Here is a 27,065-nt window from a genome sequence, read left to right on the forward strand (position 1 = left end):
ACACCTGCCACAAAAATCTGATAACACAGGATGCTGTGAAGATTAAATAAGATGCTATGTGGAAAGCTGCAGTGTACCTGGCACGAAGTTTGTGTTCCAAAGTGATTGTAAGTTGCTCACTTTAAGGAAGGAATGTATAGTTTGAAAAATTTTTGCTTTCTTCATTGCATCTGGAGATAACTAATCAACTGTGACCTGTTCTACTAGGGAGAAATGTCTTATCTTCAACCTATGGCTTATATTTCTTGTCCCAAATTGTGCAATAGGGTAACAGGTTTCATTATTCATCTCTGAAATTTCACAAAAGGACAACAGATTCTGTTTCTGCAGTTTGGATACTCATATTTGCCTTCATAGAGTTTTAACTGGAGAAAGTAAAGCATGGCTCTGTGAGGCAGATTATTTTTATTGTCCTAAATTGACAGATGAAGGAACAGGGGTATTTGCTGTGAAGGCACCACCTGAAGGCCCTGTGCTGTAAAGAAGTAGAAAAAAGCTGAGACTCATGTTTTCCTGGATCCTGGGGCCAGAAAAGGGATACAAGGCCAACAAACACGCTTGCTGAACAGAGATGTGCTGATAGGGGAGGCCCAGTCTGTCGGTAGGATATGAGCTATAACTTTGACACCCATTATTTGAATACCAAGCAGAAAGCTCCAGGTGCAGAACGAAAATCTGAAAGTTGATTGATCATCTGGATTGATAAAGCCATAACCAATGGAGAAAACTCAACATGAATAATCATTCACTATCATCCTTCTTAGATTCAGGAGCCCGAAGGCTGGCTGCTCCTTGCAAAAATGTTTAGTATCAGTAAGTTATCAGGACATGCTGGAAATAAAATGCTAACGTCCCTCTTTGGTAGGCTCAGGGACCTGTTTGTGGACTTTCTAAAGCATTTCTCCAAATGAAACAATGAAAAAGTTATCATCTATTTTATTCATTTATGTGTTGCCTTAGTTCTAGGTAATACCTATTTGCCAGTGGAAAGGAGAATATTGGTGCTACAGAAATCTTAAGTGCTTGGAAAGTAGAATTTTAAAAGACATTTCTGCCTTTTTTCTTCAAATATTAAAAGACTTATGGGGTAAAAGGAGTCTTGTGGATAATGTGGTCTTCTTAAGAATAAAAATTATCATTTTGTTTTAACTTAGCTTTCACCTGGCATTGAAAGCCTTCCAAACTTACATTTCCAATGTAATCTCTGTTCCCCCCTTTCACAAAGGCAACCTTCTTTCATGGTGGCCTATGCCCTTGGGGCTAGCAGCACTGGATTCTGCCATTCCTTCCTGCTTCCCATCCTACACACCAAAAGGGCTCAACCAGAATGCCCCTTCTCTGGAAAGTTTTCCCTGATTCCCAAGGCAGAAAATAACTCTTCTTCTGTTGGATTTCTCTAGTCCATCTAGTGTACCTCTCAATGGGCAGATCTCGTGCTCTGTCTTATTTTAATGGTACTTTTGGTATATATTTCATTTCCTTAGTCCATTAATAGTGGGCTTGGCCTGGTGGCTCATGCCTATAATCCCAGTGACTCAGTAAGTTGAGGTGGGACGATCCCTTGAGGCCAGAAGTTTGAGACCATCCTGAGCAACATGAGACCTCATCTCTAAAAACATTAAAAATAAATTAGCCAGACGTTGTAGTAAACCTGTAGTCCTAGCTACTTGGGTGGCTGAGGGGGGAGAATTGCTTGAGTCCAGAAGTTCAAGAATGCAGTGAGCTATGATGATGCCACTGCACCCCAGCCTGGGAGACAAAGTGAGGCCCTGTCTCAGAAAAAAAAAAAAAAAAAAAAAGCATGGTGGGGGCAGGATCCTTGTTTGCCCAGCCCCTGTATTGTCTACCACACTTTGCATACAATAGGTGCTCGGTGGATGTTGTTCAATTGTTTACTCATTGAGTAAATGAGCAAATTAAGGACATCTGTAAATGGTTCTCTTGTATGCCAGTTACTTTCCACGTTAGTAGCTGTGACCACTGAGCTACAAGACAATGAGTAACACATCTGCAGCAAAAAAAGAACTTGATGGTCATGTAAGGATACTACCTTTGCTGTGAACAAAAAAGACTGAAACGGTGAAACATAAGAATAAAATCTTGATGGAGTAAATATTTGCAATCCCCACCCCACCCTCCATCACCCGCTGTTACAACTCACATGATTTATTGTTTGCAGGGTAGCTCTTATGGTGGTGTAATTTGTTTATTTTGTTTCACCATTCTTTTGAAGTTTAAAAGCAGACAAGAAAGCACTGCAGGGTAAATGTGGCTGTCATAGCAGGAGCTGTGCTCCCTTACTGCAGGCACTCTGGGGTGTTTCTTAGTGAAGGTCATTCCCTTTCCCTGTGCTAAACACAGAATGAAATACTGTATTCCTTACTTCCAAGATTAATCCAGTGGTCTGCATTCACAGGAGAATAGCAGGGCTATTCGTCAACTAGCTTTAAATATTTTATGGCAAATACTGTACCGTACCCTGAAAGTGGTCCTTTTGCCATCAATTTCTCAACATCAAAATGCTCTTTTGCTGTAGTGAGAAATATTTCGCTCTGTAGTTTAAGCCTTATTTGAAATACAAAGACACCTAGTCCTCAGAAAGAGAACGCATTGGCTCTTCTGAAGCAGGCGTCACTAGGGGCAGGAGCTGAGAAACCCGCTGTTTCCTCAGGAGGTGCACAGACGGCCCAGGATGGGTTAACGAGCAGGCAGCTCAGACGCCGCAGGTAGCGGCCCTGCCTCTGAACAAAGAGGAGTCCACACCTGGGGTGCAGACAAAGGGAGGCCGCCTCTGCTACCCAATTCCCAGTTCACATCGCCTGCTGCTGGGGACCCCTAGTGGCGGCACACGACGCAGGCACAGGTATTCCTGCATCGTCTTTCTCACTGAGCTGGAGAGGTGCTCAGGGGTATTGCCTGGAGTATCCTATTTGGCCACTTAGCTTGGGCGGATCAGATCGGCACATGCAGACACTTAAGGCATGCCATCAGCTACAGTCTCTTTGACTGGAAAGACAGAGAGGGAGAGGGGGAGTGTGGGGGGTGGGGGGCAGAGAGAGAGAGAGTTTTTCTTTCTGTTTGAAGAGAAAAACAGGATAACATTCAGAAACTCATTGAATATGTTTTCTTCTGCATGTTGCACCTTCTGGCTTTGTTCCCTGACATTTTAGGTTACAAACATCTTTTCTGTCCTCAATGTCCTAAGAGAAATCTAGGATAAACTAAAGCGAAGCCAGCTGTAAGCCTGCTCTGGGCAAAAGCAGGGAGTGAGTTTGTTTTTCGTGTCTTCTAGGGGGTTCCTATGGCTTTATGCTCTTTTTCTATGAAAATTTGCTTTCATAACGATATCCAGTATATTCATTCTCTACTACCTGTTCATTTATTCAAGCATTCATTAATTCACTCAGTCATGTTGACTAAGCACTCATTCTGTGCCAGGGAGTATACAAGGCCTGGGGAATAAAGATATGAGGGAAACTGGCTGGGCACGGTGGCTCACGCCTGTAATCCCAGCACTTTGGGAGGCTGAGGTGGGCAGATCATTTGAGGTCAGGAGTTCGAGACCAGCCTGGCCAACATGGTGAAACCCCATCTCTACTAAAAATATAAAAATTAGCCAGGCGTGATGGTGTGCGCCTGTAATGTCGGCTACTCGGGAGGCTGAGACAGGAGAATTGCTTGAACCCGGGAGGCGGAGGTTGCAGTGAGCTGAGATTGTGCCACTGTACTCCAGCTTGGGCGACAGAGCAGGATTCTGTCTCAAAAAAAAAAAAAAAAAAAAAAAGTATGAGGAAAACTATATCCTTGCTGTGGGGGATCCTACAAAACAACCTTGACTCCTTCCTGTGACATTTACATTTCAACTGGGACAAATTTTTAAAATAGCTATAGAAATGATTTCTGTTTGGGAATTATAGGTATTATCCATGCTGGTGACGACTTTCTTTTCAGCAGTTTTGTTGTTGTTGTTGTTTTTAACAAAACGTCCAAAATCAAGCCTCAAAGACTATTTCTAGACAGCTGGCATTTTCTTATCCACAGTTTTAGCTTGTCAGCCCAGGGAACTGAGCAGATCCTGTACTCTGAATGTCCTCTGCCTTCACTCCCCAAGAAAATCTGAATCAATATTTTCATTTCTTTCCCTGTAGCAACTGTAGGTTCAATAACAAAACAGAAATCCTCTTTAAAAAAAAAAAAAAAAAGAAAAGAAAAAGGGAGAGTAAATGGGCATTGAAGGAAAGCTAACAGACACAATATCTGAGCCAATATTCTGATACAGAAAACATATTTTGGCCTTTTACAAATATTCCAGATTGTCTGTAAAACAAAGCATGAAAAATGATTCCAGGAAAGTTTAATATGTATTTATGGAGTCAAAAAGACCTGGGCTTCAATCCTAGCTCATCATTTATTAGCTGTGTGACCCTGAGCAAATTATTTAATCTTATATTCTTGATCTCTAAAACGGGTTAATAATCCCTATTTACAGACTTTGTGATGATGGAATGAAGTGATAGATGTAATATAGTGTCTAAAGCGTAGAAGTCCAGTTAGGAATTCTAGGTGGCCTCTGTTCCTTAGAACAAAGTATAGCATGCTTACATCTGCTTTTCTGGAGTAATCTGTGAGAATTAAGGTCTGATGCAAAAGTAATTTTCATCTCTCCCTACCACTCCCATGTTACATCACCTGTATGCGAGTATATTAAGACATATGAGCCAGGCCTGGGCTTCGAAGATAAATCTGAGTTCAAATCCTAATTTAGCTACAGATACATTGGTGACCCTGGACAAATAAACTTTCACATTCTCAGTCTCCTCATCAGGTAAAATGGAGATAATAATATACCTCATATTTATGTAAATGAATGTATGCCCAACAATAATGTTATTGGCACTCAATTATATTCTGCACAGCAGGTAGTTTTTAACTGTGTATTAACTCCTGGTGAGAGAGTGGATGTTGACAATACATCAAGATCTTTTTTTATTTTTTATTTTTATTTTTTGAGAGGGAGTCTTGCTCTTGTTGCCCAGGCTGAAGTGCAATAGTGCAATCTCGGCTCATTGCAACCTCTGCCTCCCTGGTTCAAGCGATTCTCCTTCCTCAGCCTCCCAAGTAGCTGGGATTACAGATGGGATTACACCACCACGCCCAGCTAATTTTTGTATTTTTAGTAGAGACGGGGTTTCTCCATGTTGGCCAGGCTGGTCTCAAACTGCTGACCTCAGGTGATCCGCCCACCTCGGCCTCCCAAAGTGCTGGGATTACAGGCGTGAGCCACCGCGCCTGGCCATACATCAGAATCTTTAGGAAGTGGCATGTATAATATAACAGAGTATACTCAAGTGCTCTCTTTCTCTCTCCAGTTCTCTCTCTCTGTCACACACACACACACACACACACAGACACACCCACACACACACACACCACTAGATGATAATGTCTTACATCTGGACATTTCCCCACCCAGTCCCATTGGGTGAGAAACCTGGTGGAATTTCAAAGTAGATTTCAATAAAAGTATAGACAGATTACTTAAGCTCTCTGCCAAATTTGACCCCTATAAGATGAAGAAGTGGAAACCAACATTTGATGACCACTAGTACTGCTGCAACTATTATGACCACTCTCACCATGCTTTCTGCCATTAGTGATATAGAAAAGTCACTCTCCTTAAGTAATCATTTACTATGTGCCAGGATCATGCTAAACACTTTGTATACATTATCATATACCCATAACAATCCTGAAGTGAGAATTGTTATCCTCATTTTCCATTTGGGGAAACTGAGGCTAGAAAACTTATATAATATCTTAATTAAAATGCTCAACAACTCCAGCTGTAGATATTATCATCCCTGCTCTTTTTGGTTAAGAAAACAAAAAATTAGGGTAAGTAATTTATCAAGGTTACAGGCATTAATTTGAACCCACCTTTGGCTGATTCATTCCAATACACACTAAAAAAAAAAAAATTACCCTTTAGCTTTTACTTGAAATTTCAGCCTGCTGTTATGGTAAGTATTTTCCTGTTTGAGACTTTAGTCAGTTGAGAAGTCTTTAAAATACATGTTCTTTGCTTGAATACTCATGTTTTTATTTTTATTTTTCCTTCCTTCTCTCCCTGTCCCTCCCTCCCTTCCTCCCTCTCTTCCTTCCTTCCTCCCTTTCTTTCTTTCCTTTCCTTTCCTTTCATCTCTGTCACCCAGGCTGCAATACAGTGATGCGATCACAGCTCACTGCTGCAGGCTCTACCTCCTGGGCTTAATCCGTCCTCCCTCCTCAGCCTCCCAAGCAGCTGGGACTACAGGCACGTGGCTGCTTTTTAAAATTTTTAGTGGAGACAGGGTTTTGCAATGTTGTCCAAACTTGTCTCAGACTCCTGGGCCCAAGTAATCTATCCACCTTGGCCTCCCAAATTGCTGGTACAGGCGTGAGCCAACACGCATGGCCTACTTATGTTTTTCAATTTGAACCTAGAATTATACTGTCATTTTTTTTTTTTTTTTGCCCAAAACATAAACTTTAGGGCAGGCCAGGCTCCAGGGAACTCACAGGACTTGTACTCCTGACCCCAAGGGCCCTGGCAAGGACAGGCATAGTACAGGGAGACTAAGAAGTCATTTGCCTGAGTGCAGGGATTTCAAGGGATCAAAATTATTCCCTAATCAAAAACTCCATCCTGTTCAACTTCCAGTTGCTCAGAGTTCCATAGTTAGAACTTTTACTTCTTAAACTTACTCAAACAATACAGTGAGCATCTGCCATAATTTGATCACCTCTGGGGAACTGAAGGAATTAAATAAAATAACGATTTTCACATGGGTGAGTTTCCCTATCCCTAAAAGCTAAATCTAATTCCAAGGAGGGACCAACACATAGGACAGGGCTGTGCAACCTTTAATATATCTACATATTGGTCTTGCTAAAATGCAGATTCACATCCAGGGGCAGGCCCCTGAATTTCCAACAAGCTTGGAGGTGATGTGAATAATTTTGAATAATAAAGGTCTTAGGGCGATGGTTTGCAACTTGGGGTATATATGAGAATCACTCAGAAGGCTTTTAGAAATCCCAATGCCAAGATCACGCTCCAGAATAACCAAATCAGAATCTGAGGGTGGCGGAAGGTAGAAACCAAACATCAGCCTTTTTTTTAATTCCCAGGTGATTTTGATATGCTGCTAAGGTTTGATAAGATAAATGAGATTCAGAGAACAGATTATATTGTTGAAGAGTTTGGCTGGAAATGGTAAGAGCTAATGTTGCTCCATGTTTTTGCCAGAATTGTCTCTGGTCATGAAGGAAAGAGAGGGAATCAAATTCTTATCAAGATCATGTAACCACAGACATCATGATATGAGAAAATAGAATAAAATCTAACATTAGCATGAAATTTTCTCAGTCAATGTGGGGCAATTCTTCTTCAAATTTTGATCCATGTTATGATCTTTAAAATATACTTCTCAATGAATAAGCATAAACAATAGGCACTTACTTTAGGGTCACTCCCACAAGAACAGCCAGCTGTCAGTGAGGCAGATGTTTTCCAGCAAATCCACTCTATCATTTCTCAATCATAAAGAAGATTAGAAATGGGATTTTCAGTTCAGATGGGGTTGAAAGGTGATGTTTATGCCTGAGAAATACTTCACACCACAGCTAGAAAAATTGGTTTGGAGAAAAAATATCTCACAACTTCTTATGTGTTCTGAATATATGAAAATAAAACCCTCAGCTTGGACAGAAAGGGGTGGTATCACAGATGAATGCACTTACCATCCACTCTCAATGGTAGCAGCAACAGAGAGGCAAAAGTATTTTAGCTGACTCTTTATACCCAAAGATTTGTGTCCTTATCCACATAAACTCCCATTCCTCAGGGCTGGCATTGAAAGGGTGAAAAATTAAGTCAACCACAATGTTTACAGTGGTTAACTCAGGCGTGATGCTTAATTTTATGCATCAACTTGATTGGGCTGTGGGGTGCCCTGGTATGTGGTCAAACATTATTTCTGGGTGTTTCTGTGAGTCTTTGAATGAAGTTAACATTTAAATCAGAACACCGAGTAACGCAGATTGTCCCCCAGTACGTAGATGGGCCCCATCACATCAGTTGAAGGCCTGGAGAAAACAGAAAGGCTGACCCTCCCTTGAGAGTAAGAGAAAACTCTCCTGATGGCCTTTGTACTGATCATCAGCTGTTTTCCTGCCTTCAGATTCAAACTGAGACATTGGCTCTTCCTGGGGTTCCAGCCTGCTCTCTTGACAGGAACTATACATCAGCTCTCCTGGGTCTCTTACATGCCAAGTCATCCTGCAGATCTGGGACTCACTCCATCAGTGAGCCAATTGCATATACTAAATCTCTCCTATCTGTATATCTCATATAGTCATATATTTTCTCATATAAAGATATATATGAGATATATAGATGTATGAGATATGAGATATACCATATATAATATTCCTAAATATATATCCACTATATATCTTATATGTAGATTGTATATGTATATCTCCTATATATATTTCTTCTATAAATATCTCTTTTATCTATCTATCTATCTATCTATCTATCTATCTATCTATCTATCTATCTGTATCTCCTGTACAGTTAGTAGTCCTTTGGTATCCGTGGGAGATTGGATCCAGAACCCCCACTCAGATATCAAAATCTGCATATGCCCAAGTGTCTTATATAAAATAGTGTAGTATTTGCAGATAACCTATGCATAGCCTCCTGTATACTTTGAATCATCTCTAGATTACTTACAATACCTATACTATGTAAATGCTATGTAACTCGTTGTTATGCTCCACTGTTTTTTATTTGTATTATTTTGACTTCTTGTATTGTAATTTTTATTGTTTTTTCTAACATTTTTGGTTGGTTGAATGCATGGGTGTGGAATCTACAAATATGGAGAGCTGACTGTATATGTATCTCCTATTAATCTATATCTAATCTACATATATCATATATCCTATACATATATCTTCTATATATCTCTCTCTTATTGGTTCTCTTTCTCTAGAGAATGCCACCAATTCAGCACTTAAAAAATTCTGGGCCAGGTGTGGTGGCTCACGCCTGTAATCCTAGTACTTTGGGAGGCCGAGACCAGCAGACCACTTGAGGCCAGAAGTTTGAGACCAGCCTGGCCAACATGGTGAAACCCTGTCTCTACTAGAAATACAAAAGTTAGCCAGCTGTGGTGGTGCACACTTGTAAACCCAGCTACTTGGGAGGCTGAGGCATGAGAATTGTTTGAACCCAAGAGACAAAAGTTGCAGTGAGCTGAGATCATGCCACCTCACTCCGGCCTGGGCAACAGAGCAAGACCCTGTCTCGAAAAAAAAAAAAAAAAAAAGGCCAGGCACGGTGGCTTACACCTGTAATCCCAGCACTTGGGAGGCCAAGGCAGGCAGATCACCTGAGATCGGGAGTTCGAGACCAGCCTGACCAACATGGAGAAACCCTGTCTCTACTGAAAATACAAAATTAGCCAGGCATGTTGGCACATGCCTGTAACCCCAGCTACTCAGGAAGCTGAGGCAGGAGAATCACTTGAATCTGGGAGGCGGAGGTTACGATGAGCCAAGATTGCGCCGTTGCACTCCACCCTAGGCAACAAAAGCGAAACTCCGTCTCAAAAAAAAAAAAAAGTCTGCCGTGTTTTCCAGTTGCCTTCGTACCTGTCTCATACAATAGGAAGATTCTGGAGGGCAGCGATGGTGCTTTGCTGTTTTCATATATCCCTTCTTTAACCCAAGAATCTTTCCTGTAATAGAATTTCAAAAATGTAGAATCCAGCTGAGTGTTTATCTTTGTTCTGGATTCTCAAGCCATTTAAAGGCAGCAGGCTGTCATGATTTTCCACACGAAAGGGCAGAAACGGGATTAACACAATAGGATGCTGTCTCTATTTTCATCTACCCTGTCCAAGGAATTTAATTTCCTATAAGCCTACCTCCAATTCTCCTTGGGACAGTTATATTTAAGAACCTTAATGCTTCAGACCCTCTTTTGACATTAAATCTTTGTCTGCTGAATGCTAACAATCTTGAGGGACATTGGGTTTACTCAATTTGTATTTTTAGACATGAGTGTATGTAATTGTGTAGACAAAGCATTTGAACATTGAATTGATATTTTAAAGTTTTGATCCAAATGTATGATATTGGATAAAAATACTCTAGGAGGTTTAATGTGGGTAATACAGACTAAACTTGTCAAGTAGTTAAATAGGATGATCTGGCAGGACTTATGAAAATGTCTGAAGAATATTACAACTTTCTACGTTTTCCTTTTGATCTGGGTCCCCATAGCCCTATTCTGCTACACTCTATGTGTCATGTCACAATGAGGAGCTTTTGTTTTTTAATGCTGCTTATGATCTTATTTCATTATTGGTAGGTGGAACACTATCAGATTAATACAACTCTTTTAAGGCATTGAATAGAAAGATTCCACCACTGCTAACCTTCCTCTGCGATCCTATTTTTCAAACTCTATCATTACCTTCTCTTCTGTAGAGCATCCTGTCACCATCTTATAATAGAAGTTCAGTTCATTTGCATATGCATTTGCAGGTTTTCATTAAGAGGAAGACGGCACAATGATTAATGAGTGTTAGTTCTCATTTTGCAAAAGGAATATTATCTTTTAAAAAAATATTCCATCTTTCAGAGCACTGAAAGAAATAGTCATAATTTTAGTAAGAAAAAGTCATTTACAGCATTTATGTTATTTAAGATGTTTTGCTTATAAAGTAATCCATGCTTACTGTAGACATGTTAGAGGCAAAAAAGAGATAAGTAAAACGAAAAAGAAATCATCCATATTCCCTCCACCATGAATAAATACTTTGGTACTTTTCCCCTCCTTAGGAATTAGCAGTTTAGCAGCCTGATTTTTGCAGTCTGCATTACATAGCAATATGAACATTCATGTGGAAAAAAGTTTGTTAGGACCTATATAAAAAATGTCTATTTTGGAATGTTAAGATCATTAGTGTCTCCTTTAGTTTTTCTAGATTGTGTAATTTTTAAAATGAATACATTTTACTTTTCTAGTTGGAGGCCATAATAAAGCTACTTTCCTTTTGGAATGAACTTGTACGATTATTTCCTGTGTTATTATAGATTCCTAATGTGACTTTTAATGGCAATATAAAATTCCTTTCTATTAATCTACAATAATTCATGTTGTTATTCCTCCATTGATTGAAATTTAGGTTGTTTCACAGTTTTTGGCTTTTTTTGAATTACTCTTGGACAAACATCCTTACACATAAATCTATATGTGCCTTTCTGTTTATTTTCTTAGGCTTGATTGCTGTAAGTTGAACACGTCAGTGGCAGGGGCACCAGCTGCACAACCCTAGGAGCCACCAAACACAGTGTATTCTATATAAATGTTGCTGCCAGGAACCCCAGTTCAAACTACAATGTGAGTAACGCCTGCTGGAGTAGAGCAATAGCTGAAGCCTTGGTCAAAGGCTATGAAAATGTTTAAAGGACTAGATAAAAATTGCCAAGCTGCCTTCTGGAAAAATTGTCTGAATTTATATTCATTCCAGAACTCACCACATATATCATGACTGAGAATTAGAATATATTTTAAAACACAAATTCCCTAGGAAAAAATGGCCTCCCATTGCTGTATTCATTTGTATCTAACTGATTACTAGGTAGATTAACTCTTTGCTTATGTCTACTAGTCATTTGTATTTCTTCTTTTGCAAACTGCCTATTCATATCTTTTGGCAAAATAATAGTAAGTATTGAGTACCACTAATTGGTACCAAGAGTTGTTTATGTATGATCTTACGTACTGTTTTCAATTACACTGCAAGCAGTCATGCTTATTATCTCCGTATTACAAATTAGAACTCCAAGAGGTATATGGATGATACGAGTCTTGTCCAACATCACACAGAATGTGACAGGGCCTGGATTTGAACCCAGCTCTAACTCCAGAGCCTGAGCTCTTAATCATTGGACTCTAGTGCCCCTTAATTAGTGTGTTAGTGTTCTTCTTATTAGTTTGTAATAACTCTTTACATAGTAATTATAATATTTAATTGGTCAAATTTGTGGCAAAGGTATTTTTATTGGTTCATCATTTGCCTTAATTTGATTTATACAGATTTAAGTCATTTTTATATCAATTTAGATGACTTTTTTTTTTTTTTTTGAGATGGAGTCTCGCTCTGTCGCTCTGTCGCTCTGTCGCCCAGTGCAGTGGCACGATCTCGGCTCACTGCAACCTCCGTCTCCTAGGTTCAAGCGATTCTCCTGCCTCAGCCTCCTGAGTAGCTGGGACTACAGGCATGTGCCACCACGCCTGGCTAATTTTTTGTATTTTTGGCAGAGATGGGGTTTCACCGTATTAGTCAGGATGGTCTCAATCTGTTCTGACCTCGTGATCTGCCCGCCTCAGCCTCCCAAAGTGCTGGGATTACAGGTGTGAGCCACCACACCTGGCCTAGATGTCACTATTGGTACATTATCACATTTAAAAAATATTTTAAATTTGATTCACAATATTATTAAAATGTTTGATGTGAAATATTTTCCTTTCTAATAAAAAAAACTATTGGGGAACAGATTGACTTCGGAATATTAAGAATGAAACACATGTAAGCATAATATGTGAATATTTGGAAATGAAATAACCTATATCATTGATGAAAGGACATCTTATTTCTCATTGATATTTCCACTGTCTGCAGGGAAATATAATCATTTGAAAATACAAGACAAATAACAAAAGATCAATAGAATGCTTAGCAATGTAAGTTATCTTAATGCTTTCAAAATAAGACAGTGATCAGATTTTTTGTCTGTAATACTTAAGTTGATTTGCTTGCAATAATAAATAAATCCTCACATGTACTAACTCAGTTTTGCAAAGTATAAGAAAACAAATGAACCTCGTAAATGCTATATAGCCCCTCCACAAACGTCCAGTTCTTACCTGTGTTTTGCATTGATATAAAATAGAATAGCTATTAAGTATTTTGTAATTTGAGAAATAAAAAACCTGGTAATTATTGATGGTTTCTCTACTTAGAAAAAGGAGAATATTTATTTACATATATCAGAGTAATTCTATTTGGCAAAGGATATATAACAATCATTTGTGTTACTAACATCTGCCTTGTTCTTGCTTATGAAGGAGACTTAGGACAAGTGTCAGAATTTTTCCTTCTCACTCCTGAAGAATTTGTGTTGAGTCTGGGTTCCTGGGTTTTCTAGCATCTGAGAGTGGTCAAAAAATTCTCAGACTGCAAAACTTCAGCCTGAGTTTCTGTGCAGAGCATTCAGGAGTCTATTCTTCAACAAGGCTGACTGAGGAAGGCCGACACTGTGTGGGAAGGAAGGCAGAACTGATCTAGCAAAGAGTGAAGGGAGCACTCTTCCTCATGACTTGGAGTGGGATGGGGTGGTTCTTAAGGATGGCATCCCATGCCCACTCTCATGCAGTGCTGTGTGAGGGGATGGAGCCTTCTGAAGGGTTCTCCCAAGATGGCAGCATGGCCTAACACAAATAAGCCTTATGCCCAAGCTTGGCAAAAAGAAAATGGAGGGGCTGTTTTCAAAGGGTCCATGAGGACTGTAAGTGTGTCAGCACGATATTGGAGGAACACCTCCTGTTTTCTGACACCAAGAGAGATGCTGGGTCCCCTATAATCCTAAGGAGGCAGGAGACCTCAAAACCATGACTGAGGAGGTGCAAATGCTGGTTAGCTCTGGTAGGTGGGGTCCTGCCTGGACTATAATGCCCCTTAACTGGTGTGTTAGTGTTCTTTTTATTAGTTTGTAATAACTCTTTACATAGTAGTTAACCTTTGATTGGTCAAATTTGTGGCAAATGCATTTTTATTGGCTGATTATTTGCCTTAATTTCATATATCATAGGGATTTAAGTCATTTTTCATATGAATGCAGATGGCTAATTCCACTCCAAGTTGTGAAATTAATTAATTAATGCCAAACAGTCATTCAACAAACAATAACTGAGCCCCTACTATGATCCAGGCATAGGTATAGACCCTGAGAATATAACAATAAACAAAGTCCCTGCCCTCAAGAGGCACAGACAGTGAACTGCTTTTTTTAAAAAGATAACTTCAAATGCTGAAAAATGTGTTCAGATGAATATAAAACAGCATGTCAGGCAACGTCTCTCAGAGAATGTGACATTTCAGCAGAGACTTGATCTTGCAGGTCTGGAGGAGGGAACAGCAGATTTAAAGGGCTGAGTCAGACACGAGCTGGGCATGTTAGAGGAACAGGAAAGGCGGCCAGCGGAGCTCGTGTCAAAGGAATGAAACCGCACACAGAGGAAGACCAGGTCAGAGGCTGAGTAGATATCAGATCCTAGCAGCCACGTGGGTCATAGTGGAGATTTTCTGTTTATTTCTAGACACAATGGGAAGTCACAGAAGCTTCTAGGAAGGGGATAACATGTTCTGATTCTTACTGAAAAGATCACTTTGGCAGCTATGGAAAAGGATAGTAAGAAGAGCAGGGTGCACGGTAACTATGTGACTATTCCAGTGGTTTCAAAGAAAGGCTGATGGTGTGGACAGAGGATAGTAGCAGTGGAGATGGCAAGACACCACCAGACTTAGGGTAGAATCTGACAACACTTGCTGATGATGGAATGTGAGGCATGAGATAAACAACCATCAAGGTGACTCCTAGGTTTTTAGCTGAGCAGTTAAATGGTTGGTGGTGCCACTTGCTGTGATGGTGAAGGCTTGGGGAGGGGGAACTTTGTGTGGGGATGGAACCGAGGGTTGTGTTTGGGACATGTGAAGTTTGAGGCACCTGTGAAATGTCTAAGGAGATGTCAAGTAGCAAGGTTTGGAGAGAGGTCTGGGTTGCAAAAAAAGTTTTTGGTTATAAAGTGAATGAATGAAAGAACAGATAGATAGGTGGGAGCATAATGAGATGGGTAGGTGTTTAGAAGGAAAGAGGGTTGGGGTATAGATGGTAAAGTGGATGGATGGATGGATGACTGCATAGATGGATGGATGGACAGATAGACAGATAAATAGCTAGATATTAATAGATGGACAGATAGATAAACAGATGGAAGAAGGAAAAGAGAGAGAGAAAAAATGAGGGGACAGAGGAAAAGCCAGTAAATTAAAAAAAAAAAGTGGGGGGGCCAGGCACGGTGGGTCATGCCTGTAATCCCAGCACTGTGGGAGGCCAAGGCAGGCAGATGACTTGAGGTCAGGAGTTTGAGACCAGGCTGGCCAACATGGAGAAACCCCATCTCTACTAAAAATACAAAAATTAGCCCAGCGTTGTGTGCATCTGTAATCCCAGCTACTCAGGAGATTGCAGCAGGAGAATTGCTTGAACCCGGGAGGCGGAGGTTGCAGTGAGCAGAGATAGCACCACTGCACTCCAGCCTGGATGACAGAGTGAGACTCTGTCTCAAAACAAAACAAAACAAAATAACAAAAAAAGAAAGAAAGAAAAAAGAAAAAGAAAACGATCTCCTATATAGGTATAAATTAAGCAATCTGAAGATTAGAAAGGAGTAAGTTTCCCAGTGAATAAATTTTTTAGTGTCTCTGTGCTAGAAGACAATGTTCACTAAACTAAAAATATTTTATCTTAAGGAGATAATTATTTTATATTTGTCTCTTCCATCTATATTTTCTCCCCTCTTTCTTGCTTTCTTTTGTATTAAATGATTTTTTTCATTCCCATTTTCTCTGTATTTATTTGGAAGTTATAAACACTGTTTCTATTCATTTAGAAGTTAACCTAGGCATTTTAACATATAAGCTAACCAAGCCTAATGTTTATCCATATTCTTACCATTCTGACCAATGATCAAAGAGCACAAGGTTGCTTTCCCTTTCCCTCCTGGCTTCCTATTTATATGCTCTTCCTTCTAGTATTTCAGCTCAATCTCGTTTTTTAAACACCAGAAGTTAGCCATTATTTGTTGTTTTATACTGTCAACGTTAATTTAGGTTTAAACAGAAGTTTCCCGTTTTCTTGGCTCAAAATTCTTTCTTGTATATTAGATCTTCCTTCTGTATTCTTTTTTCTTCCTAAAAAATACCCTTTTAAAGCTTCTTTGTAAGTGTGTCTTAGTAGTAATCCCTTTCAATTTTTGTCTATAAATGTCTTTACTTTGTCTTTCCTTTGGAATCAAAGTTAGATTTGTATAGGATTCAAGCTGACAGTTAATTTCCTTCAGCAATTTGAAGAGACATACTGCTAATAAAGACATACCCATTGTGTTCTGGCATGTTTTCTTGCCAATAAGAAGTCCACTAGTAATCTAGTTATTATTTCTTTTTGGCATTTTTTTTCTTTTTCCTCTCTGTTTGGGAGAATCTGAAGCTTTCCTATAGTGTATCTAAATGTGACTTTATTTTTATTTATCCTGCTCAGGACCTATTGGCCTTCTTGACTTCTCTTCTGGATCTTTGTAGTCAGAATAAATAAATAGTCATGGTCTTTTTTTTCTTTTATCTGTTTTTTTCTCTTGAGACGGAGTCTCGCTCTGTCGCCTAGGCTGAGTGCAGTGGCGCGATCTTGGCTCACTGCAAGCTCCGCCTCCCGGGTTCACGCCATTCTCCTGCCTCAGCTTCCCGAGTAGCTGGGACTACAGGCGCCCACCACCACGCCTGGCTAATTTTTTGTATTTTTAGTAGAGACAGGGTTTCACTGTGTTAGTCAGGATGGTCTCGATCTCCTGACCTCATGATCTGCCCGCCTTGGCCTCCCAAAGTGCTGGGATTACAGGTGTGAGCCACCGTGCCTGGCTGGTCTTTTTTTCAGTTATGGAAAACAGTCATGATCTCTTTTAATATTGCCTAATCTGTCCTAAAATGTCAGTGAATTAGACATGTTAGACTTTCTCACTCAATACTTCCTAACCCTTCTTTCATATTTTTCACTGTTTTTTGTTTTGGTTTTTTCCCTATGCTCTGCTTGGGTAACTTATCTTCTACTACTCTCCTTCCTGTTGGCTATCAATCAATTTATCTGTGTTAGTCTGTTCTCATGCTGCTAATAAAGACATACTCAAGATTGGTAATCTAAAAGATAAGAGGAAAAATTGACTCACAGTTCCATATGGCTGGGGAGGCCTCACAATCATGGTGGAAGAGCAAGGAATGTCTTACATGGCGGCAGGCAAGAGAGAGAATGAGAGCCAAGTGAAAGGGGAAATGCCTTATAAAATCATCAGCTCTCAGCCAGGCATGGTGGCTCATACCTGTAATCTCAGCACTTTGGGAGGCTGAGGTGGGCAGAAAACCTGAAGTCTGGAGTTTGAGACCAGCCTTGCCAATATGGTGAAACCCCCTCTCTACTGAAAATACAAAAAATTAGTCAGGTGTGGTGGCATGTGCCTGTAATCCCAGCTACTGAGGGGGCTGAGGCAGGAGAGTCACTTGAACCCAGGAGTCAGAGACTGCAGTGAGCAGAGATCGTGCCACTACACTCCAGCCTGGGCGACAGAGAGAGTCCCCGTCTCAAAAAAAAAAAAAGAAAAGAAAAAGAAATCATCACATCTCGTGAGACTTATTCACTGCCATGAGAACAGTATGGGGGAAGCACCCCAAAGATTGAATCATCTCCCACTGGGTCCCTCCCACAACATATGGGAATTATGGGAGCTACAATTCAAGATGAGATTTGGGTGGGGACACAGCCAAACCATATCATTATCTAATCTGCTGCTTATCAACTGAGATGAATACAATTTTTATATTTTTCATTTATAGAATTTTGTTTGGTTATTTTGTGTCTCTCTTCTAGCTTCTTGTTCCTGTATCTCTCTAAAAATTCTTTTTTTTTTTTTTTTTTTTTGTGATGGAGTTTTGCTCTTTTTTGCCCAGGCTGGAGTGCAATGGCACAATCTTGGCTCACTGCAACCTCCACCTCTCGGGTTCAAGCAACGCTCCTGCCTCAGCCTCCCAAGTAGCTGGGATTACATGTGTGTGCCACTGTGCCCAGCTAATTTTGTATCTTTAGCATAGATGGGGTTTCACCATGTTGGCCAGGCTGATCTCGGACTCCTGACCTCAGGTGATCCGCCCACGTCGGCCTCCCAAAGTGCTGGATTACAGACGTGAGTCACCGCACCTGGACTCTCAAAATTCTTTAATCATTGTGTTGGGTATTTTCTTTCTGCCCCTTCCAAATCCACTCTCTACCATGTTCCGTCCTGCTTTGTGCCCCCATGGCTAATCAGCTGAGCAACCTGTCCCTTGTCTGGACAGGTTCCTGTCCCTTTGGGGGGTGAAGCAGACCTTGGCTATCTACTGGTGTGGCCTCCAGGCCTCGAAAAGCTTTACTGTCTCTCCTCAGGGACTGATGGCTTTTGCTTCTATCCTTTCCCCAGAAGCAGATATGTGCCTGCATACCAAAATATGGAAAGACGGGATTGCTGGCCCCCCTCCAGAGTCAGAGGGCTTTGCTTCTCAAGGGCTTGCTGCTTCTTCCTGACAGCTTAATTAAGGCTTTTGCTCCCATGAGAGGAGCATCAAAGTGTGGGGGCAGCCACCTCCTCCTGCATCCTGTGCCACCAAAGTGGGGGTCTCTCTAGCCTTTTGCCCTGCCCTAGTCTTCCTCAAGAGCACCCCCTCTTCCCCATGGAGACTTTGAAGAGAAGCTCGGGAGTGTGTGTGAACTCTGCTTGTGTCTGGGCCTCTCAGTTATTCTAAATTAATATGAGATATGAGTGCATACTCAGTCTTTAGAAATTCTTTTTTTTTTTTTTTTTTGAGACAGTCTCACTCTGTCACCCAGGCTGGAGTGCAGTGGTGTGATCTCAGCTCACTGCAGCCTCCACCTCCCAGGTCCAAGTAATTCTAGTGCCTCAGCTCCCCAAGTAAAATGGAATTACATGGGATTACAGGCACGAACCACCACACTCGACTAATTTTTTTTTTTTTTTTTTTTGGTAGAGACAGGGTTTCACCATGTTGGACAGGCTGGGCACCTGACCTCAAGTGATCTGCCTGCCTCAGCCTGCCAAAGTAAGGAATTCATTATTTTTCAAAAAATATTTCTTCTTACTCACTCCATGGCAACCCCCCTCTTCCTCCCATACTCTGCCAAAGGTGCAACAATTCCATATCCTGCCTCTCATTAGAGATGCTTTTTATCCTTTGAAGTTTACTTTCCTGGTTGCCTTGTGGCCTCAAGTCTCTGATGAGTTTAAGGAAAGGAAGTTATAATATTGTACACTGTTCATCATTTTCTTCTTGTTACGATTGGGGTGACATTCTCTCGTAGCTTTCTATATTCCAAGCAGGAGCAGAAATCCTCATGTATTATTAATAGCACCACCTTTCACTTCATAATCACTGTGGGCTGGAGGATAAATTATATGGCTGCAGAAAGTTAGGCCCCCACTGGAGGCTACCAGCACCTGGCAGATGCATTCAGGGCAATGCCAACTACAGGGCTTTTTTCTCTGGGTTCCTGCTTAGTTTTCTGGCCTTAGAAGATTTCCTTGACTTTCCTATAAGCTTAGGTGTGCATTTTTAAAAATGTTTTTTTAAAAACTATCTCATCCAGCTTTTTTTTTTTTTTTTTGATACAGAGTCTTGCTCTGTTGCCCAGGCTGGAGTACAGTGGCGCAATCTCAGCTCACTGCAACCTCTGCCTCCTGGGTTCAAGCTATTCTCCTGCCCCAGGCTCCTGAGTGGCTGGGATTACAGGCACCCACCACCACGCCCAGCTAATTTTTGTATTTTTAGTAGAAACAGGTTTTCGCCATGTTGGCCACGCTGGTCTCGAACTCCTAACCTCAGGTGATCCACCCACCTTGGCCTCCCAAAACGCTGGTGAGCCACCACACTTGGCCTTATCCAGCATTTTTAAGTGGCAGAAAAGCTTCTCCAGATATCTAGTGAGTCATATAGCTGGAAACAGAAGTTGAAAAAAAAAGTTTTATAATATTAAAATGTTAAGGTTTTACTTCTTTCCCAATTAACATTAATGATTCTTGAAATCATTGGTCAGATGACTGTATGTCAAAAAGCAATGGTTAATATGAAATTAATATTAAAAAAAGGAATCTGTTAATGTCAAAGATGGACTTTACTAAGCTTTTCCTAAATACTCTAAAAATTCAATTTATCTGGAGGGTGTTAACATGAATAATTTAAAATTCATTTTCCAACTGCAAGGGAAATCAAATTGATTCCAATGGTTTTCCTGAATCTGAAGACTTGGTTATTTTTAATAATTTTTTTTTGGATGATAAATGAGTGGCAACATGATGATAGATGAGACAGAGATTATTGTTATAGCATATTAAGAAAACTTTAGACACTGATGCTATCATAACCAAGGGTGAGCCTAGGTGTAGAAGTCACAGTGTTCCTGGAGCAGAATGTTGATCAATTGGATGCAACCAATCAACTAACAGAAGTCACCCGTGATGCCCACAGCAACCATGCTTTCAAGAACTCAGTGGGCCGGATGCTGGAGAGTAGGTGGTGCTGTTTTAATGATTTACAGTAAGATGCTCCATTAAAGGACTGAATCATTGCAGGAATCTCCCCATATATGGAAACCTAGATACTTCCTGGGTTCCCTCTAGGTGGCAATGTAATCCAAGCATATAAACGTGATACTGCTGACCCTACATCTGATTTGGCCCATGTGGCTGACTAGGGGGCTGTCTCCACCATTCCGTGAGTTTTTTCTCCCGTGTACCATCCACTGTACCCTACATTGCACACTCTGTTGAGGAGGACAATTACTTCAGATACAGCTGGATTGTTCTTTAAAGTCAAACATATGGGAATTGGAGGCTTCCCTCCAAATCAGCTCTTAAGTCCATTTGTAAGAACTATATATGAGGGCATGCTTGAAAGCTTCAGCTACAACAACTTCATTTCTTAAAAAGTGATGGATTCAATAATGTTAGATGGATTTGATAGGCATGTATTATATTATGGAAAAATGAAAATGCATTCTCTGGAGACACACTGGTAGATTTCTAAATTATGTCATATGCTTGGATTTAGCCCGCAACAACTGCTATACTCTGAATTGTTCATCTCCGGACAAGTATTTAGTTTGTGGAATTTGATTTAATAGTGCCTCTTAAGGTTTTAGAGTTTGTCTTTCCGGTCCACGTTAAAAGTCTCTGACCTTAAACTCTGTACAAAGAAAGCCCTTGAAAAAAAGCTCGGGGCTGAATTGAGGAGGATTCTGGGTAGAATCCTCTCCGTCTGGGATCCCTACCCTATTAGTTTACTTGAGGTGTGGCGCTCCTTCTAACAAGCTCAGCTTGAAGACTCTGAACTGGCTAATGCTGTAGTTTATTCCATTACATATGTATTATGTTGGTTTGTATCCCCACAGAATCACCAAGCCCAGTTTACAGATTGTTCTTCTTTATAGACCTGTGAAATCCCCTGGGTGCTCCAAAGAGCTTTGGGGTTTCTGGGAATGTGGCAGAAAGAACGCAGTAGGATGCGTATTAGGTGATGTCTGCACTGTTCCTTCATGTGAAAGAGCAGTGCGTATGTAAGCAATGTTAGGGCTCTGCAGGCAAGAGTCAGAACTGGGGGGAAACAGGCAGTTCATTATGTCCAGCACCTTCCATCTCAATTGACACATCTCATAAACGGTTGTTTTGAAATAAATCACCGGAGTCATAGAGCAGTGTAAGTGATATGGTTTGGCTGTGTCCCCACACTAATCTCATCTTGAATTCCCACATGTTGCGAGAGGGACCCCGTGGGAGGTAATTGAAACTTGGGGGTAGGTCTTTCCCATGCTGTTCTCGTGATAGTGAGTAAGTCTCACGAGATCTGATAGTTGCTATAAGGGGAAGTTTTCCTGCACAAGCTCTCTCTTTACCTGCAGCCATCCGCATAAGATGTGACTTGCTCCTCCGTGCCTTCCGCCATGATTGTGAGGCCCCCCTCCCAGCCATATGGAACTGTAAGTCCAATTAAACCTCTTTCTTTTGCAAATTGCCCAGTCACGAGTATGTCTTTATCAGCAGTGTGAAAACAGACTAATACAGTAAGTCATTTTTGCCTGAGATTAGATATTACAGAAAGTCACACAGAAGTGTTCCATGAAGTTTAGAAATAAAAATTCTAGAAGACATACATTTGTCATGTAATGGTTGATTTTTCTTCAAAATATTCAGTGAATGTACAAAACCCATGTACAAATTACTTAAATTTGTCCCCAGATGAACAATTGGAGAAAATATGAATAATGGGGGAAAATCTAACATGTGCAGTATTCAAAATTAATTAAAGAAAGGGCAAATCTTTGGCATCAAATGGAACAATGTTTTACTAGAGGTATGGATAAAAGGAACACTGACATGAAGGAAAGCATATTAAAATCTTGTGTTTGAAGATTCACTGTTCCCTAGAGTTGCTCTGGTAATTAAGATTAGCAAGCAATTTGTCAGATATTAAAACAAAAGAAGAGTTTCATCAGTATCACTAGAAATCTATTGTTAAACATAAAGTAGCCAAGGAAGCACCTTAGGACCAGGTTTAAGAGCTCAGGAAATCCCCCTCCATCCCATAGGATTCCTGGCAGTTTACCTCCAGAGAATGGGCTTCTGCTAGAAGTCTGGGAGCACTGGATTAGTGAAGAAGGCCAAATACAAGGATCAAAAGGACACCACAACTGGGCATGGTGCTCACACCTGTAACTCCAGTGCTTTAGGAGGCAGAGGCAGGAGGATCGCTTGAGCCCAGGGGTTCAAGGCTGCAATGAGCTATGATGGCGCCACTGCACCCCAGCCTGAGCAACAGAGCAGCAACCTGTATATACATATATGTATATATATACATCTTATCCCTGCCAAGTAGCCATGGAATAAGGGTGTGAAGATCTATAGGCACACCAGCTCTGACTGAGCAAACAGCGGTCAGAAGGGAGGAAGAAGCTTTTCTGGATCAAATGTGTCAAGCAGGCCCTGAGAAGAAAAGACAGAGTGGCACATGATGGCAGCCATACATAGGACATGAAAAGGCAGAAGCCAAAGAAGAATAGGTAGAAAAAGCCAATGGTCCTGTTTTGGTCTTTTCAGTTACTCTTCAGTACACTGTCAGCTACTTAATCTCCCTTTCCTCTTGTTTAAGTGAAAGATAATATAACAATAACAAAACAGTTGTATTTATTTTTAACATAACATTATTGTATATAAACATTTATATAAAATGTTTTTATTTGTTCTATTATATAAACAAAATAGGACAAATCACTAATGGTAAGTTTTTAAAAATAATTAAAATGGTGTGTTTAGAGGGGTATGAAAATGGAATTGTTATACTCTAAAAGAGCACACTGTACATGAATGCCTTAGAACAAGCAACTCAATAGGATGATATATTTTAAGAGATTGAGTAATAGAATCTTCTTCCCAGAACCTTCTGCAATGGTAATATCAGCATAGTGCATTTATTCGTAGTACAACCATATATTTTGAGTTACATGCCTTTCAAAAACAGTACTGAATATACAATGCATAGACCACCTAGAATAAATATGAAAGAAAGAAAACTGAAATGAATAAAATGGGGAAAATTCCATGTTTTATTCTATGTGAGATAAATTTCTTATATATCCATTAGAATTGCCTATGAAAATCAAACCACAATTTGAGTCCATTTTCCTCATGATATTCTAATAACCAGGACTTTCATTTTCATCAAATAGAATTTATTATACATTTACTTTTGAATCACATTGGGCTGGGTATTACTTAAAACATGGCGAATAGAAATAGTTCATACCTCTTAGAAGCTTATAGATTAAATGGATAGTGGTAAACACACACATGTAAAAATCATGCACACATAATACATACTTAGTAGTACATGTCTAAACAACATGAATACATGCTAAACTAAATTACTTCTAGTGCTTTTAATAATATAATGGAAAAATAGTTTTTAAGTGTGTTTAGCCATCTGATTAGCTGAGACACAAACTCTCCCTGGAAGCCTACAGCTGAGGTTTGAGGGGCAAGAGGGAAAGCCTTCAGCCTATACAGGTTGGGGGATTGGAACAGAGACCCTCACATAACACTGGACCTCCAAATTGCAAAGAGTTCTTACCTTTAGAGATACATAGATGAAACTATAGGATGTCTGGCATTTTCTTCAAAATAATCCAGGGGTGGGAGGAATGGGTAGAGATTACAGATACAAAAAAGATTGACTATGAGTCCATAATTATAGAAGTTGGGTATGGCTACATGGAGGCTTATTAGAATATTCTATTTTGTATGCTTGAAATTTTCTAAGATAAAAAGTTTTATTTAAGAACCATTAAAAGAAAAACCAAAAACTGTGTAATGGAATTGAAACAAAGCTGACACAAGATGAGAATCCAAAATGTCTAAAGAACTTCTAGAAATCAATAAGAGAAAGACAAAGAAACCCATTGAAAGATGGTTTAAATAAATACATAAACCAGCATTTTATGAAATAAAAAAATGGCCAGACAAAACATCAGAAGATGTGCAGTCTCATTAGTAAGCAGGAAAAAGCAAATTAAAACCACAATGAGATATTCTGTATGTTATGATATGCTAGGTAATATTGTTGCCGCCAACACCCTAGAATCATACCAACAAAATTTTACCTCTCACTCACATAAATGTCCAGTTTAGGTCATCTGGGAACTGAGGTCAGTCATCTGTTCATTATGATCACTCATGTTCCCAGGGTCACACAACAGTTATCTCCGATGTTGTAGGCCTCCTTGTCAGAGGGAAGGAAAGCATGGAGGTTTTTGCATCAGTAAGTAATTGCTCCAGCCAGGGACTGGCACACATTCCTTCACAATTCAGTACAAGTCAAACTCACTCATAACAAGGATTTAGGAAGTGAAATTCCTTCTACTATGTGCTTGGAAGCAGAGAGAACTGGAAATGTTTAGGGAAAACAAATGACTTTCATAGATGCCAGGTTTTTTCTATCAGATTGGCAAAACTGTATAGTCTGACAAAACCAAATATTGGTGAAGATGTAGAGCAATAAAAACACTTACACACTTTTGACTGAAGAGTAAATTGGTACCACTACTTTAAAAAACAATTTAGTGTTATTTAGCAAAGTTGAAAATTCATATAGTCTTCAACTCAGCAATACCACTCTAAGATATATACTTTAGAAATACTTTTGCATATGTGCACCAAAGACATATTCAAATATGGTCATAGAAGCACTGTTTGTACCAGTGAATCAAACAAGCAAAAAGAAAAACTGGGAATAGCTCTCATGTCCGCAGATAGTAGATAATTTTTTGAATATTCATTTAATGAAATACCATTTAGGATAGAATATGAATGAACAGACACATGTTTATCTGGTTGAATTTCAGAAACATATTGAATGAAAAAAGTAAGCCTAGAATTATTGTATTTGACAAAGATCTAAAAAAGTTAAAATTACTATATTATTTTAGGATTACATACCTAAGCAAAAATAAATAATTAAAAGTTAGTTTAACACAAAATTCAAGATAGTGGTTACCTTTGAGTGTATCAAGGTAGGGATGTTACCAGGGACAGATTTAAGGTATTGATAATATTCTTTTTGTCAAGTTGTTTGGAGTTGTAAACATTGTTCACTTTGTTATTATTCTTTAACTTGTACATATATAATATATGTACTCTATGCATGCAAAAAAGCGTAGAAATATATCTTATATTGTGGAGAAAAATCAATCAATGGAAACAGAACAAAAATGACACAGATAGTAGAACTAGTAGTCAAGGGACATTAAAAGAACTATTATAAATATGTTTCAAATGTTCAAGAAGGTACAGGAAATAGAAAAACAAAAAGTAGAGAATATCATTGGAATAAAAAACTGGTTTTTTGAGATCAGTGAGTGATAAACCTTTAGCTGGATTCATCAAGAAAAAAAATAAATGATACAAATTATTAATTATAGAAATGAGAGAGAGGACACCAATACAGTTGTAGATACTAAAAGTATAAGAAAATATTACAACCAACTTTTTTGCCATAATATTTGACAACTTAGATAAAATGGACAAATTCTTTGAAAGAAACCACCTGCCAGAGATCACTCAAGAAGACATAGATTACCTGAATAGCTCAATAGCTATTAAAGTTATTAAAGGCTTCCAACTATAAAGCTATTATAGTTAGAAACCTCCCCATAAAACAAACAAACAAACAAACAAAAAACCCAGAAAACACATCAAGCCAAGATGGCTTCTCTGGTTAATTCTACCAGACATTTAAATCAGAAAGAATATCAATTCTACACAAAACTTCAAGAAAATCAAAGAGGATAAAACACTTTGCTATCTATGTTGGGCGCAGTAGCTCATGCCTGTAATCCCAGCATTCTGAGACGTTGAGATGGGAGGATTGAGGCCAGGAGTTTGAGACTAGCTTGGTCAACATAGTGAGACCTCACCTCTACAAAAACAAAAACAAAAAAAACTGGATGTGGTGGCACACACCTGTGGTCCTAGCTACTTGGGAGGCAGGAGGATCACTTGAGCCCAGGAAATCAAGGCTACAGTGAGCTGATATTGCACCACTGCACTCCAGCCTAGGCATAGAGTGAGACCCTGTCTCAAAACAAACAAACAGACAAACAAAAATCCACTTTGCCACTCAATCTATGAAGCCAGCATTACCTTGATACCAAAACCAAAGATATTACAAGAAAAGAAAATCTACAAATCATGTCCCCTGTGAACATAGTGACAAACACTGTTCATAAATTTTACCAAATAAAAGGTTTATCTCAAGAATGCAAGGTTGGTTTAACATTTGAAAATCAACCCATGTAATTCACCATATTAATACACTTAAAAAGAAACACCATATGGCCACCTCAATATATGCAGAAAAGCATATGACAAAAATTCAACATCTATTCATGATGAAAAAATTTAACAAACTAAGAAAAGAAGAAAATTCAACCACATAAAGGGCAGCTATGAAAAGCCTACAGTTAACACCTCACCTAATGGTGAAAGACTGAATGCTTTTCATTTAAGAACAGTGCAAGTATATCCA

At 39.5% G+C, this 27,065-nt stretch overlaps 1 protein-coding gene across 1 annotated transcript in view; it reads left to right on the forward strand.

Moving 5' to 3' along the window:
* The window catches only part of CPVL (carboxypeptidase vitellogenic like), a 205,503-nt gene that overhangs the window by 2,725 nt on the left and 175,713 nt on the right, over positions 1-27,065 (forward strand). The window contains exon 2 of the mRNA XM_054494678.2: positions 11,336-11,458. The gene's annotated coding sequence lies outside the window, so the exon portion shown is untranslated. The remainder of the gene's footprint in view (positions 1-11,335; positions 11,459-27,065) is intronic.

This window comes from Pongo pygmaeus, chromosome 6 (genome assembly GCF_028885625.2).
Source record: "Pongo pygmaeus isolate AG05252 chromosome 6, NHGRI_mPonPyg2-v2.0_pri, whole genome shotgun sequence".
NCBI classification, from domain to species: Eukaryota; Metazoa; Chordata; class Mammalia; order Primates; family Hominidae; genus Pongo; species Pongo pygmaeus.